Source organism: Diabrotica undecimpunctata, chromosome 8, assembly GCF_040954645.1.
Source record: "Diabrotica undecimpunctata isolate CICGRU chromosome 8, icDiaUnde3, whole genome shotgun sequence".
NCBI classification, from domain to species: Eukaryota; Metazoa; Arthropoda; class Insecta; order Coleoptera; family Chrysomelidae; genus Diabrotica; species Diabrotica undecimpunctata.
In genome coordinates this window covers 115,527,752-115,543,370 of record NC_092810.1, presented here as the reverse complement: position 1 = coordinate 115,543,370, position 15,619 = coordinate 115,527,752, and the positions used below count along the sequence as shown (strand labels likewise).

Below are 15,619 nucleotides of genomic sequence, written 5' to 3'. Positions count from 1 at the left end.
TATGCGGTCTGATTCCAGTATAGTTCCGAAATTATTCTGAGGTCGTTGTCATCCAGGTCTGCTTCTTTTAAAATGTTTATCATCTTTTGATGTTGAACTCTGTCAAATGCCTTTTCATAGTCGATCAAGCATGCGTATACGTCGCAGTTAACGTTCCTGCATCTTTGAATCAGTACCTGTACTCCGAAAAGTGCCTCTCTGGTACCCACTGCGTTAATGAAGCCGAACTGTCTGTCCGATATTTGTTCCTCGCACTTCTTATAAATTCTTCCATGGATGACTCTAAGAAACAGTTTCAACATGTGGCTCATTAGGCTGATTGTTCGATATTCTTCGCACTTTTTAGCCCCCTGTTGTTTAGGTATCGCTATGAATTCTGATTCTAGCCATTTATCAGGGATGATTCCTGTATTGTATATTTTATTGAAGACAGCCGTGATCCAATTTATTCCTTCTTCCTCCAAGAGTTTTAAAAATTCAGCTTCGATATTATCAGGCCCTACAGCTTTCCTGCTTTTCATCCGTTTTTTTGCTTCTTCTACCTCGGATTTAAGTATGTCCGGGCCCGTCATCCTCTCTGAAAATGGATGCCTATAGTCCGTTCTTTGATCTTGAAAAAGTGTCTCCAAATATATTCTCCATTTGTCTTTAATCTCTTGGGTGTCAATGATTAATTTTCCATTGGTGTCTATGAGTTTCATTTGTGTTCTCTTTTTAAAAGTACCCCGTTATTTCTTTTACCTTTTTGTGTACATTAAAATTGTCATGCTTGGCTTGTAGTCTTTCTATTTCTTTGCATTTCTCTACAGCTTCTTTTTCTTTAGCTTCTCTTATTTTTCTTCTGATGTAAGCCTGCATTTTTTTATATTCATCTTTATTTCCTTTAATTAACCTTCTGCGTTCCATTAAGTGAAGGATTTCTGGAGTCATCCAAGATTTCTTCTTTGTTTCTTTGTTTGGTGTTAGCAGATCTTGTTTAGTTTTCTTAATTATTTCTTCGAATTGATTGATTTCTCGTTGGATGTTATTTTCTTCTTTTAGTTGTTTAACTTGGTTGTTAATATATTCCCCCACTTGCTTTTTAACTTCCGGATGTTGCAGGGCTGCCATGTCGTAGTTAGGTCTAGACTTTTTCTTTATTGTCTTCAGTCTCACATCCATGACTCCCACTAAAGGTATGTGGTCAGATTCAATGTCCGCTCCTGGGTATGTTTTGACAGATTTAAAACTGTTTCTGAATCTTCTATTTACCAATATATAATCTATCTGGTTTCTAATTACGTTATGGGGTTTATCTGCTGGTGCCTTCCATGTATACAATCTCCTCGGTGGTAGTTTATAAAATAGGTGTTTAGAACCACTAGCTTGTTATCTTCTGCGAATATTTCTAGTCTGTCACCTCTTTTGTTTCTTTGTCCTAACCCAAAAGGTCCGATTAGAGACGTTTACCGTTCGGCCCCAAGTTTTGCATTGAAATCCCCCATTATGATGCTGACTTCGTGTTTAGGTATTCGTTCTAATATATCTTCTATGCTTTGGTAGAGAATCTCTACTTCCTCGTCGTCTTTATCTGCAGTGGGAGCGTATATTTGTATTATGTTTACATTTACTGGATTGGCTCTTATTTGCAGTAGTATTACTCTGTTGGACACTGGGACAAAATTTAAAATACATCTACTAATTTTTCTCGTTATTATCACACCAACTCCATGCTCTAGTTTTCCATCTAGTGACCCTGAGTAGAATATTCTGTGATCTTTTTTGTCAATGCTTCCTGTTCCGGGCCATCTCATCTCGCTTATTCCCATTATGTCAATGGTCATTCTTTCCATTTCCTGAATGACATTGTCTATTTTTCCACTCCTTGCCATAGTTTTCACATTCCATGTGCAAATTTTTAAATATTGTGGTTTTGCTGCTTTTTCTTTTCGGCCAATATTCAGAATGACGATATCTTTGAAAAGATTTAAAATACGTTTGTCGTGTCTTAGATTTCACAATAGCATGGATTGCGAAGAGCGGAAGAAAACTGATAAAACAGCGGCAATTTCAAATATTTTTAATAATTGTGTGACTAATTGCCAGAGGCTATACACGTTGTCAGATTGTGTAACTGTGGAGGAGATGCTACTTTCATTTAGAGGTCACTGTGATTTTCGAATTTACATGCTCAGTAAACCTGCGAAATACAGCATAAAAGTAATGTGCATGACAGATGCTAATATCTCGTATTTCTATAATGGATATATAATATATATATAATATATATATATAATATATATATATATATATATATATATATATATATATATATATATATATATATATCTACGGCATTAAGTGAACTCCGCCCATGTTAAAATTCAGGTTCAATTGAGCTCCGTGGTCAAGTGGATACCGATATACGGAGCTCACTTGACAATTCCGTAATATTGGTTCAGTTGATTCATCAACATGTAGAGTTTAATAATTTATAAAAATTTTTTGGAGCCCGTAAATACCCCTGTATCATAAATGTATATCGCTTAGTTCACGTGTATATATTATAGGGGTCGTTCAGATCTTCTTCATTGTATATTTGAACCATACGTTTATCGGTTTAAGTAAGCTCTGAGAGTTTGGCAACTGTGCGATTATACCGTATATTTTCAACATATACCCTGAACGGTTTATATGGGCTCCTTATTTTTATCTACTATTTGTAGACAGTGTAATGTCATATGCATTACACTGTGTAACAGAGGATATCTTATTACCTGGTATAACTACGTACTAAAAGGTAACTGGTTCTTTAAAAAACAGGTATATAGATACAAAAGGATTTCGGCTTATTATTTAATGGAATGTTCGCTTGCATAGAAAATTTTATTTTTTCTGCATTTTTAGAAATGTTGTTTTTTTATTTAATATAATTTTATTAGTTTAATGCCGAGTTCGATGTTTTTTTTTTATTACAGAAATTTCGTAATGTATTTTGTTTACGTGAGTATGTCTTTGTACGTTTTATGTAAGCACCCGAATAATAAAAACTACTCTTATTTTATCTACTCTTCTGCGATATCTTGTATAAAGCTTTTTTATTATTTTAGTTCTGGTCTTATTTTTATACTCATATGATATCTCGATAGAAGGTTATCTCAAAATAAATATGGTTAAGTGCTGCAATAGATATTTTTGTGTTTAAATGGGTAGTAGTGTGCACAAAAAAAAAGAATGGTTAATTTGTCTATCAAGGTATATTCGGCAGCAGAAGCATATAGTGGAAGCGTCTATGTACGCCTCATTTTTAGCTGACAAGCTTGCGAAGAATATTATTTCTGGTCCTCAATTTACCTTTTAGTTTTAAACAATGATCTGTGACTGATCCCGTGGGATACAAACTATTTTCAAGAAATTTATAGGAAGTCTACAGTTCAACAATTTCATGACATTATTGGATGTTCAGTTTGTGAAAGCGTCTTTGTTAGGGAAATTGAGGAGCGCACATGAGTTTTTCAGGAGTTTTGGCTGAAAATTGATTCATAGTTTATTTTTATTGTGCAATAATAGGTGTATCGTCTTTATAATATTAGTCCTATTATCTACCGGTATGAGTTGATCGTTTGGGTAAATATTATAAAGTGTAGGTGCTTTTATGCTACCCCAAGCAAGACCGTTTTTCATCTGCTATTCTTAACATTGAGTGATACAAAAAATATTCTCTTGTGTAGGCATACGCAAATAATATAAGTGAGTTTGTTATCTAAGGGGATATCATATAGTTTTTCGAGAAATATTTGGTAATTTAAGGTGTTGTAAGAGGCATTTAGATTGAAAATACCACCCCTGATACCCGATATTTTTCGTACCCGTCTTTGATGTGTTGGGTAAGATTTAGCATTTGTAATCTACATGATCTTCCCTATCTATAGCCACTTTTGTTTACAGATTTCGTAATAGTGCTCAGATCCTTAATGTAGGTAGTTGTATTATTTTTCATTAAATATGTAGATGGTGGATCCAAGCTGAACATCGTTGAAAGGTTCTCTGAAAGCTGACTGGTGTTGTCCTTTCTTACTTTGAGTTATTCTTTGCTTTTTTTTCCGACAGAGATAGCATGTCTATATCTATAATGTGGTTTTCAGCGATAAGCTTTATACCAAATACCCTACGTTAGGCCCTATATGTGTTTCCTGCACTAGAAATGAGTCAGATTCGTATTTAGCGCATATGTCTGATAAGTTTAAGTAAAGTAAAGTTTTTTGATCTCTAGATATACCCTTAACAGTTATATACATATGTTATTAGAATAGTTGGTCCTAAAAAGGACCAATTTGACAAAATCATATTAAAGGGGTGACTGACGAATTAGCCGATTAATTATTTAATCATTACCCTGGGTATGCCCGATTGTTCTGATCTTCTTAGTACTTAAATTTTCGTAAAGGCTCGTTCTTTGAACCCCATAAGTAATGCCTAATATTTTACTTTTTATTGAAAATTTAAATTTTACATGCCGTGTATTACTTTTTGACGATATTTCGAATCAGATTTGTATAGTAATAATTTAAGGTATTAAAGAGCCTGTTTGTGGAAAATAAATAAGTTTGTGATATCGTTCGTAACTCATATATAGATAATAAAAAAATAAACAGTTAAAATAGGTGTAAAAAATTTCAACTTCATACATGGCGCCATTGTTCAGGTGATGATGGGTTTATCACAGATATCAAAGGTTACATTTTAATTCAAGGTTCTATTTGCGTATTTTCAATATTAAAAGAGTAGGAAAAGACATGTTTATGCTTTTATTTATTTTTTAAATCTATTCTATTTTCTTTCTAGAGTTCCGTCTTCTTTGAACGACCTGTGGTCTTTTTTCAATTGGGCACTTGTCTAAGGCTATGACAAATACTCTGTCCTCTGCTATTCTACATTAATATGACTGATTCATTTTCTCTTTCTTGCAGCTATTTTATTGTTTATCCTGTCAATCCTGTGTATCTTTTTCTTCTTCTTCTTCTTCTTCTTTTTATATAGACATTACTCTGTCTGTTTTTCAATGTGTCTCCAGTAAGTTGCCGTTCCATGGTTTTCGTGGTCTTCTTGCTGATCGTCTTCCTATTGGGTAACCGTCTCTTGCCATGTCTACTACTCCATTTGTTGTCATTCGGCTTATATGATCGTTCCATTCTACTCTTCTATTTCTTAACCAGTTCTTAATGTTCTTCACCTTGTATCTACATCGTATATCTGTACTTCTAGCTCTGTCCCATAGTGTCTTACCATCAATTTTTCTAAGTGTTTTTATCTCTGTTGTTTCTAACATCCTTTTTGTCCTCTCTGTGTCAGGTCTTGTTTCTGCTGCGTATGTCATTATTGGTCTGATAACTAAATTCTGCCTTTGGTTTCTTTCCCGATATTTTTATTTCTTCATATTGTTTCATTTAAGCAGCCTGCGGCTCTGTTTGCTCTATTCAGTGGATCTTCCACTTAAGTTTTGAGATTTCCGTAGCTAGATAATGTGATACCTAGATATTTAAACTCCATCACTTGTTCTATTATCTGACCTTCCAGCTCCAATTAACATAATATTATTAGTAAACTTGCTGTTGAAACCATGCATTTTGTCTCTTTTGAAGAAATTAACATGTTAAATTTTCTGGCGGTTATATGAAATTGGTGTAGCATACGTTGTACATCATCTTCACTTTGAAGGAATAGTATTGCGTCGTCTGCATAGCAGATTATTTTAATTTGTTTTTTTTCCATTTGGTATCCTCTTTTATTTCTTACTTTTTTATTATTTCATCCATAATCCGGTTGAACAATAAAGGACTCAGGAAATCTCCCTGTCTTATCCCATTACCAGCTTCAATAGGGTCGGTTAGTTCTTCTTCTACTTTTACTTTTATTGTGTTGTTTTGGTATATATTTTCGATTGTTTTGATTATTCAATGAAATTGACATTAATTTGATAGTTTTCATTTTATTAGTACTGATGGTATATAACTAGCATCTGTTGGTACTATATATCAATTTGAACATGTATAAGTAAGAGCACTCTCTTGTTAGTAATTTTAGTGTAAATTATGACGAAACCAGAAATAACCCATAATATTATCCCACACCTCAAAGGTCTGCCTCGCGGTATCTGGGAGACGCAATAATTCGCATTTGATAGATAAAAACAAAAACCCACTAAGACGAACACAACATAAATCAAAAAAATCCGTCAACCTGTCAATAGGGACATACAATATTAGATCAATGTCTACGGATGAAAAAGTACATGAATTGGAAGAAGAATTAACAAACATAAAATGAGATATCATAGGCCTATCAGAAACTCGACGAAAAGAAGAAACCCGAATACAGCCTATGTCATACTTAAAATAAGAAGAACATCAATTAAAATTATCCAGGTATATGCCCCCATGACAGCTTATGATGACGAAGATATCGAACTATTTTATGAAGATATATCAAAGGCTATGGAAGAACATAAAAATCGTCTTATACTACTAATTCAAGATTTCAATGCCAAACTGGGTAGAAAACTAAACAAGGAAGAAACTAAAACAGGAGATTTCGGGTATGGTCAGAGAAATGATAGAGGTGCTACTTTGATGAACTACCTAGAAGAAAAGCATCTATACGCAATGAACTCCTTTTACAAAAAGAAGCCCCAACGAAAGTGGACATGGATCAGCCCTAATGGATCCACAAAAAATGAGATCGACTACATACTGTCCACGGAACGATATATCATTAAAGTTGTAACAGTTCTTAACAGATTCACAACAGGTAGCGATCACTGGATGGTCAGAGCAAAAATTAGTGTTGACGGTAACTACGAAATGAAAACAAAAATAATTAAAACCTGGGATCTAGTAGATAGAAACAAACTAGGGCAATATAAAGAGATATACAAAGACCTATTAAAAGAACAACTTACTTAAAAATTAGACAGTGATGACAAAGATATAGATGAAATAGACAACATACTTACAGCCACGATGATTACATCAGGAAAAGAAATAGCAAAAAAGGATCTAAAAAAGAACAACTATATATCAACAGAAACAAAGAAGCTTATGGATAAAAGAAGGAAGCTATAGAATATGTAGAAATCAATAAAACAATAAGCAGAATGATAAGAGAAAATAAGAGAAAAGAACAAGAAATAAAAATAGAAAAAGTAATACAAAACAACAAAAATATGAAATGCTTAAGACCGAAATTAGGTAAGTGTGAAATAAACAAAATAAAAGATGAAAACGGACTAGAAACAAACATTAAAGATGACATTATAAATATTATCCACCATTTCTACTCAGAACTATATAAAACAAAAAAGGAACCACCAGAAACAATTAAAAACCAACTTAAAGCTAAAGTAAAAAATGTCAACTCAGAGCTACAGCCAGAAATAAGCAAATCAGAAATAAAGAAGGCATTGAAAGGAATGAAAAACAACAAATCGCCTGGAAAAGATGGAATAACTGCAGATATGCTGAAATATGGTGGAAAAGTGGTAATTAACACTCTACATTCCCTTTTTAACAAGATAATAAAAGAAAAAAGAATCCCAATCAACTGGAAGGAATCCGTAACCGTTATCCTACACAAGAAAGGGGATAAAGCAGACATAAAAAACTACCGTCCCATAACACTCCTCAATGTAATGTATAAACTCCCAACAAAAATTTTAACCAATAGATTGACGACAAAATTCGATGGAAACCCAACAAGCTGGTTTTAGAAAGGGATTCAGCAAAAGTGACCATTTACTAAGTATGAAAATACTTATAGAACGAGCAAATGAATACCATATTCCTCTATATATAGCGTTCATACATTTCGAAAAGGCTTTCGACAGTGTCGAACATTGGTCAGTGATAAGTTCTTTGATTAACAGTAGAATTTACCACAGATATACGGAACTAATAGCCAATATATATAAGGAAGCCAAAACAACAATTAAAGTATATGAATAAACAAAATCAATACAAATAAATAGAATCGTGAGACAGGGTGACACAATATCACCGAAACTTTTCAATCAGGCTGTGGAAGATATTTTTAAAAGATTAGAATGGGAAGAAAAAGGTATAAAAATTTGTGGACAACACTTGAATCATCTAATATACGCTGATGACATCGCATTGATAACAGATAAATGAGAAGAATTATTTGAAATGATGAAAGAACTGGACGTAGAAGCTGGAAAGATAGGCCTTATTATGAATTACAGCAAGACCAAAATTATAACAAATACAGATGAAAACATCACAATGAGGTTCGGACAAGATGAAGTAGAACAAGTTCAGGATTATATATATATCTGGGTCAAACTATAAAACGTAACAAAGAAAACCAAACAGCAGAGATAAAAAGACGAGTTAGACTGGCATGGGCGGCATTTGGCAAACTAAGCTACATTCTTAAAAACAAAAGATATCCACAGCATCTTAAGACTAAAGTATACAATCAATGCGTACTCCCTGTTCTAAATTATGGTTCTCAAATGTGGACATTTACAAAAGCAAACATGGACATAACCATAAAAACCCAAAGAGCAATGGAAAGACAAATGTTGCACATAAGACTAATGGATAAAAGGAGAAACAAGTGGATAAGAGAGAAAACAAAAGTGAGGGATGTTAGACAAGAAGTTGCAAAATTGAAATGGAGATTTGCCGGGCACAATATAAGACAAAAAGAAGACCAATGGAACAAAATTCTTATAAGTTGGAGACCGTGGGAATATAAACGAAGCAGAGGAAGGTCCCAAATGAGATGGGCAGATGATATCAAGAAGCACGTGGGCTCTAGGTGGATATCTATACCGACAGACAGAGAAGAATGGAAAAGGATTGGGAAGGCCTATGTCCAAAGATGGACCGAAAAAGGCTAATTAGATAGAGACAGATTCTCCCCGTGTGATCTTAGTATTTCCGTTGATTGAATAGTATAGGGTATCCAATATTTTAATTAATGGTATGTCTGAGTTTTATAAATTTTATATATATTTGCAAAATTAAGAAGAAAGTTAAGCACAGGCAGTTAAACAGCTGATCTGTCAATTTAGAAGTAAGAGCAAGTACCAACTTGCTGAAAAGCATACCATACACAAAAGGGATAATAAAATGTACTACACAAACTATAGCGATATGAGCTATATATAAGCTATATATCTATTAATTATTAGGATATACAATATTTTTTCTAATACACCTGGAACGATTGAGTGAATAATCAATTATTGACTATTAGGCAGTTAATTAGAAATGTTGGGAATACAAAAAAAACATTAAACTAGTTATTTATAGATTTTAAACAAACACTGATATAATCATAAGAATAAAACTATGAAATACCATGGCAGAACTAGGCTTACCTAATAAACTAATTAATAAAGTATCTTACTGTCGACTTATTTTCAAATGTACTGCAAAGAGCTTTAAAAAATGTGAACGAATTATTAACAGCTGTTTTGAAAACTAAATATTATGAGACGAATTGGGGATATTATATTACACAAACTAAACCGCTTGCCTACAAAAAATATTAGGAAAATATGATACGACGCGAAAGACTAATGACTTTACAGCTAATTGCCACATAAGTATCAATGTAACTATAGCTCGCAAAATGGGTTCAATTACATTGCAATTTTTAAATTTTTCGTGATAAAATGAAGTGATTGATTGTTGTTTTGAAAAGGTAAGTTGTTTTTTATTTTTGTATTCCTATCATCTGATATTGTAATATCAACAACATTTTTCATAATATATTCTGAAATGCGCTTTCTCTTACTGATAATGAACAAAAGTTTTATTAACTTCTCGTTAATATAATTATGTAGGAATTAAGAATTTTATCTTGTTCTTACTATAGTGCTAAAGCACAAATGTAGACATAGTCTACCGTATTTTTTTCATAGTGGTCATAGTTTTTAATTGTAGTATAGCTTATGTGTTTATAATAACTAGTGCAGAGAAAATAATAAAAATTTTCACCCTGTGCTTTATGTTTATTATCCTTTATTGTATTGGAACATCTAGAAGTATAGAAATACATTTTAATTGTTGAACAAAAGAGAAAATAAAAACACTTTTTGTGGTGTGCCACTTAACCATACACAAAATTGTACACAAATAGTCAAATGGTAGTAAAAGTTTCCGATATAGGCCGCCAGACGGTAGAGGCACCGCCGTGCTCTATGTCTATACTATGAGATGTTTTTCATACAGTTTTCGGATCAGATTTTTTCAAAACATCAAATTACATTTTCTTTTTGCCTTTCTTTATTTAGGCTAACTGCTACTGTTTTTTTCTTCAGCGTTTCTTCTTAATCTACATTAATGTTATTATATTTACAATTCTTTCTGGAACGAGCTATAATTTTTCTCAAATAACCATTTTGTGTGGTTTAGTCGCCTTAAGGTTTAGCATGCTTTGTCAGATGCTCTTTAAAGTCCCTTTTAATATTAATATCGTTTGAGAAATTTTTCCCAGATACTTATATTTCGTTTTGATTTTCAATCTTCTTTTAATGTTAGTTTAAATGGTCCAGTAGTGTGTTCGTACAGTTTAGTTATAAGCAAAATTAGGTGTTGTTGTACACCTAATTCTTTTAGTATCAGTCATAAGTGTATCCATTTGACTCTGTCGAACGCTTTACGATAATCTATAAAACAAATCCATAGTGGGATATTGAATTCCCTAGACTTTTATACTTTTTTTTTGGACTATTATAATAATAGCTTTAAAATTAAATGTTTAGTGAAAATCTCTACGCGACTTTAATGCATTAAATATTTTAATTAAAAATCGACATATCTATTGAAATTAGGCAGTAAAAAAGTATGTTATTAAAGATTGATTTATAAATTATTGTAGTTTAAATTCAACTACGCTATAAAACAAACATTGCATGTCATAAACTGCAGTAATCCAAAAATTACAAAGATCTCCCTGTTGTTTGAGTTTTCTTTAATTATATTAATAGGGTAACAAGCATTATAATCCTACCGAAGGGGCTTCTACTTTCATAAACTGTTACACGATTACTCTATCCGATGTACGTACATTTATGAACTAAATGTTTTAGTGACAATGCCTTTTAATAAAAAATACTAATTAATAAAAATGGAAACTTAACTTTTCCACGTTTATAATAGACACTTTCTTATGTTTAAAAATATATAAAACAAGTAATATAAATTACCGCCTTGTTTATTAAAACTAAAAAGTAAAATAAAGTTATGTGTCGGTTAATAATTTATATTTAACTACATTAGCCAAATAATCCTGAAATTCCTCCATGACTAAATTGATGGATATTTAAATAAATTTCAAGTTCCAAAATGTACCAGCTGTAAAATTTGAAAATCTACTACTAATACAATTATTGGCAACATCTCAGGAGATTAGAAGTGTACGCAAAATGGTAAATACGGATCCCACAAATGATTTATTCTGTTGTGGAGTCCACTTAATCCTACATGTTGGTCGGAGTCTAAATAAAGCGCTACTTAGATAATACTATACACGGTGTATATTCTACTGGAGTTAGTATGATACCGTTTTAGAACGGAGCTCAGATTAACCGCTAGATGTATATATATATATATATATATATATATATATATATATATATATATATATATATTAATGTGATATCAAGAATTTTAATTTTAAAACTTTACAAAAAACATATATAAAACATTATTAAAATTTTTGATTTATGATTTATATCACACCTTTTAATTTTGTTATCTCAGGTTTTACTCGTACATCAATATCTATACTTTACAGCTGATGGATTAGGTCCAAAGAATAACGGAATAAAACAACATAATATGATATGAAAATAATGTAATAAAATAAACTGATTAAAATACCTCCAAAAATTATAAGCATACAATGTTTATCAAACAAAATTCGTTCTACGTACGTGAACCTTCAATAATGCATGGATAATATAATACAATTACAATCTAAAATACAGCTTATTATTCTACATAAATAAATTAGATAATATTCAGTGTCCTTCCTAATACGGAACAAGAACACTTCCGTTCAGAACAAGAATACGGAACGACAGAAACGAATACATAGAGTCAGAAGAGGAGATAGCAATGGCGTGGAAAGAATACGCAGAAAGACTTTTTAATGACGAAAGACCAACACAACCAACGCGCAAACTTCCTTCCGAAAACTTATCAGGGCCATCAATAATGCGAAGTGAAATAGAATATGCAGTTAGAACCACAAAGATGCATAAAGCAACAGGTCCAGATGAAATTAATATAGAAGCAATAAAACTACTAGACGAGGAGAATATCGAAATCTTGGTAAAGCTGTTCAATAGAATTTATGATACTGGTTACATTCCGCGAGAATGGCTGCAGTCATCCTTTGTGATGATCCCAAAAACAGCTAATGCTACAAAATGCAATGAACACCGCTTAATCAGTTTAATGAGTCACTTGCTGAAACTCTTCCTTAGGATATTACACTCAAGAATGTATAAGATACTAGAAGAACTTAGCGGGTCAACACAATTCGGTTTTAAGGGAGGACTAGGAACAAGAGAGGCAATTTTATGTTTGAACACTTTAATACAAAACTGTTTAGATCAACGAAAAGATGTCTACCTCACCTTCATCGACTACGAGAAGGCATTTGACAATGTTAAACATGATATCATGATGGAACTACTACATAGGGCCAACATTGACCAGAAGGAGATCAGAATTATTCAGAATCTATACTGGAACCAAATGGCAAAGGTGAGGATTGATCAAGACCAATATACTGATGAATTTGAAATCCGGAAAGGTGTCCGCCAAGGCTGCATACTCTCTCCGATGCTTTTTAATTTATATGTTGAAAATATATTTGCGGAAGCATTAGAAGACACGGAATTAGGCATTAAGGTGAACGGCATACCAATTAGCAACCTACGCTATGCAGACGACACAGTGATTATAACTGATAAATTGGAAGATCAGCAGTTATTACTTGATAGGGTGAATAGCATAGGTAAAAAATATGGCCTCAAAATCAACATTTTGAAAACGAAATATATGGTCATTAGCAGAAACCCTCCAGAAAACCCGATAATATGCATAGGTGACGATCGCATAAAACGCGTGAAAACTTTTAAATACCTTGGCACCACAATCAATGACCAATCGGATCCACAACAAGAGATAAAAACCCGAATACAAATGGCAAGACAAGCTTTTGTGAAATTCAGACCGCTTCTATGTAATCAAAACCTACATTTCGAAATACGCTACAGAATAGTCAAGTGCTACATATGGTCCATCTTGCTTTATGGCATGGAAACGTGGACTTTGAAAAAAACATCTATCAACAAACTTGAAGCATTTGAAATGTGGTCATTAAGAAGAATGATGCGCATACCTTGGGTGGATAGAGTTCGAAACGATGACGTCCTTAAGAGAGCCGGCGTGGAAAGAGAACTCTTTAAATTAATTAAAAAACGCAAGATTGGTTACCTTGGGCACATATTGAGAGGAGCAAAATATGAAATACCTCAGTTAATCCTACAAGGGAAGATCGAAGGTAGGAGAGGAGCCGGCCGCAAACAATTATCCTGGTTAAGAAATATTAAAGAATGGACAGGAATACACAATACAGGCGAGCTGTGTCACGCCGCCAAGAACAGAATTCTAGTAATGAGATAGTCGCCTACGCACTTTGGTGTATGGCATGTTAAGAAGAAGAAGAAGAAGTCCTTCCTAATGCAATTATGATATAACGATTGTACCAAGAAAAATTTGTATAAATTATCCAATTCTCTCCACAGCTCCGTGTTCCCTCTCAGAACCAATTTTATCTCCTTCGACTATCGACAACTTATTCACATGTTACTAATATAATATAATATTTTTTTACCCACAATTCTCAAATTTAATATATTATGAATGTTTCTCCCGTTGAAACGCTTCCTCTGCCTTAAGTTGTCCAATTCCTTGTTCTATACAAAATGAACTATCAGTTCTCAGCAGTCTCCTATGTAATGGGCAATATTAAAGAAGATATTGCAATTTAGTGTCTTCTATGCTCTTCTTCGAATGCACGTACCTTTCCAATGATGCCAGCTCCTTTTCCTCTCGCCAAACTTAATCTCTCGTTCCGAAATATACAGCGATATGTAGAATACAAGTAGGAAAAGTTTACTTACAAATTTGTACCAGATCAGCTACCGTCGGACACAATTACTTCACCAACTCATTCTTTATCATTTACTACCCTTGGATACCACCTCGAAAACCAACCATTCACTTTAAGAAACTGGAACTAACTGACTCTCTCATCTCCTCTATCCATTCATCCAACCTCTCATTATACACACCCATTACCAAATTTTCGGCGAATCAGAAATTTGCATACCCCTCCCACATAAAATCAGAAATACCTACAAACTTTCCTAATTCATATTATTTCTACAAGGACACTTAATTTCTACTGGATATTTACATATTCCGAACAATCATTTATTTATTAACTATTTTTATTGTTCTTTTCATGGCGCAAATCCGGCTTACGGAACACTTTATACCTTATGGGGAAAAACCATCGTTAACTTCTATTTATTGTACCCGTACTGTTTCACTTGTTATATTTATACAAAAGATTATTTATGACATTACCTTCGGTTAATTCCAGGCAGCTCGGAGTATTTTTTTATTTTCTATAATCTCTGAAATATTGATTTCATCGTACATTTAATATTTTGAATACCACAACAATATATATATATATATATATATATATATATATATATATATATATATACATATATATTCGAGGAAATATTTGAATTGTGTTGGACTTTCAGAAGAAGAACTGAAGCTTTCCAAGCCTGCTCAATGTGTCATTCGACTATCCAAACCAATAGAGGGCTCTAACCGAAATATTACTTCTGACAACTATTTTTCTTCAATAGAGTTAGTCACAGAGTTGCAAAAACGCCACCTCACGTATGTGGGTACAGTAAAAAAATATAAGCGTTAAGTTCCTTTGGAATTCCAGGCTAATAAAAGTAGGTACAACACTATGGTTTTTCCAATGACATAACCTTGATATCATATGTACCAAAAAAAAAATAGAGCTGTTCTTTTATTATCCTCTATGCATCACAGCAAAGACAATGAATTAGGAAAACCAGAAATAATTCGATACTATAACAGTAAAAAATCGGGAGTTGATTTTTAGACATAAAGTGTGCCAATTATAGTGCAAACCGCCGGACAAGGGGTTGGTCCTTAGCCGTATTTTATACACTTATAAATATAAGTTAAGTCAACAGTTACATCCTTTATATTTGCTACAAAGATAATACATTACTTCCACGTTTTAAGTAAGTAAAAGATTTGGCCTTTGAACTAATTCAGCCTCATCTAAGGCAAAGACTTGAAAAAAATCTTCCCCGAGACCTTAGAAAGCAAATAGAGATTTTTTTGGGAATAAATCCCGAAGTGCCTGTCGATAATATCGGCGACAATGTTCCAGATTATAAGCTTTCCAAAAGAAAATTGTGTAGTATTTGTCCATCAGCAAAAATTAGGAAGACAAATTATAAATGTGTGCGTTG

At 32.9% G+C, this 15,619-nt stretch overlaps 1 protein-coding gene across 1 annotated transcript in view; it reads right to left on the bottom strand.

Annotated features, from left to right (window-relative positions):
- The window catches only part of Pde9 (phosphodiesterase 9), a 1,302,013-nt gene that overhangs the window by 660,582 nt on the left and 625,812 nt on the right, over window positions 1–15,619 (bottom strand). The window lies entirely within an intron of this gene.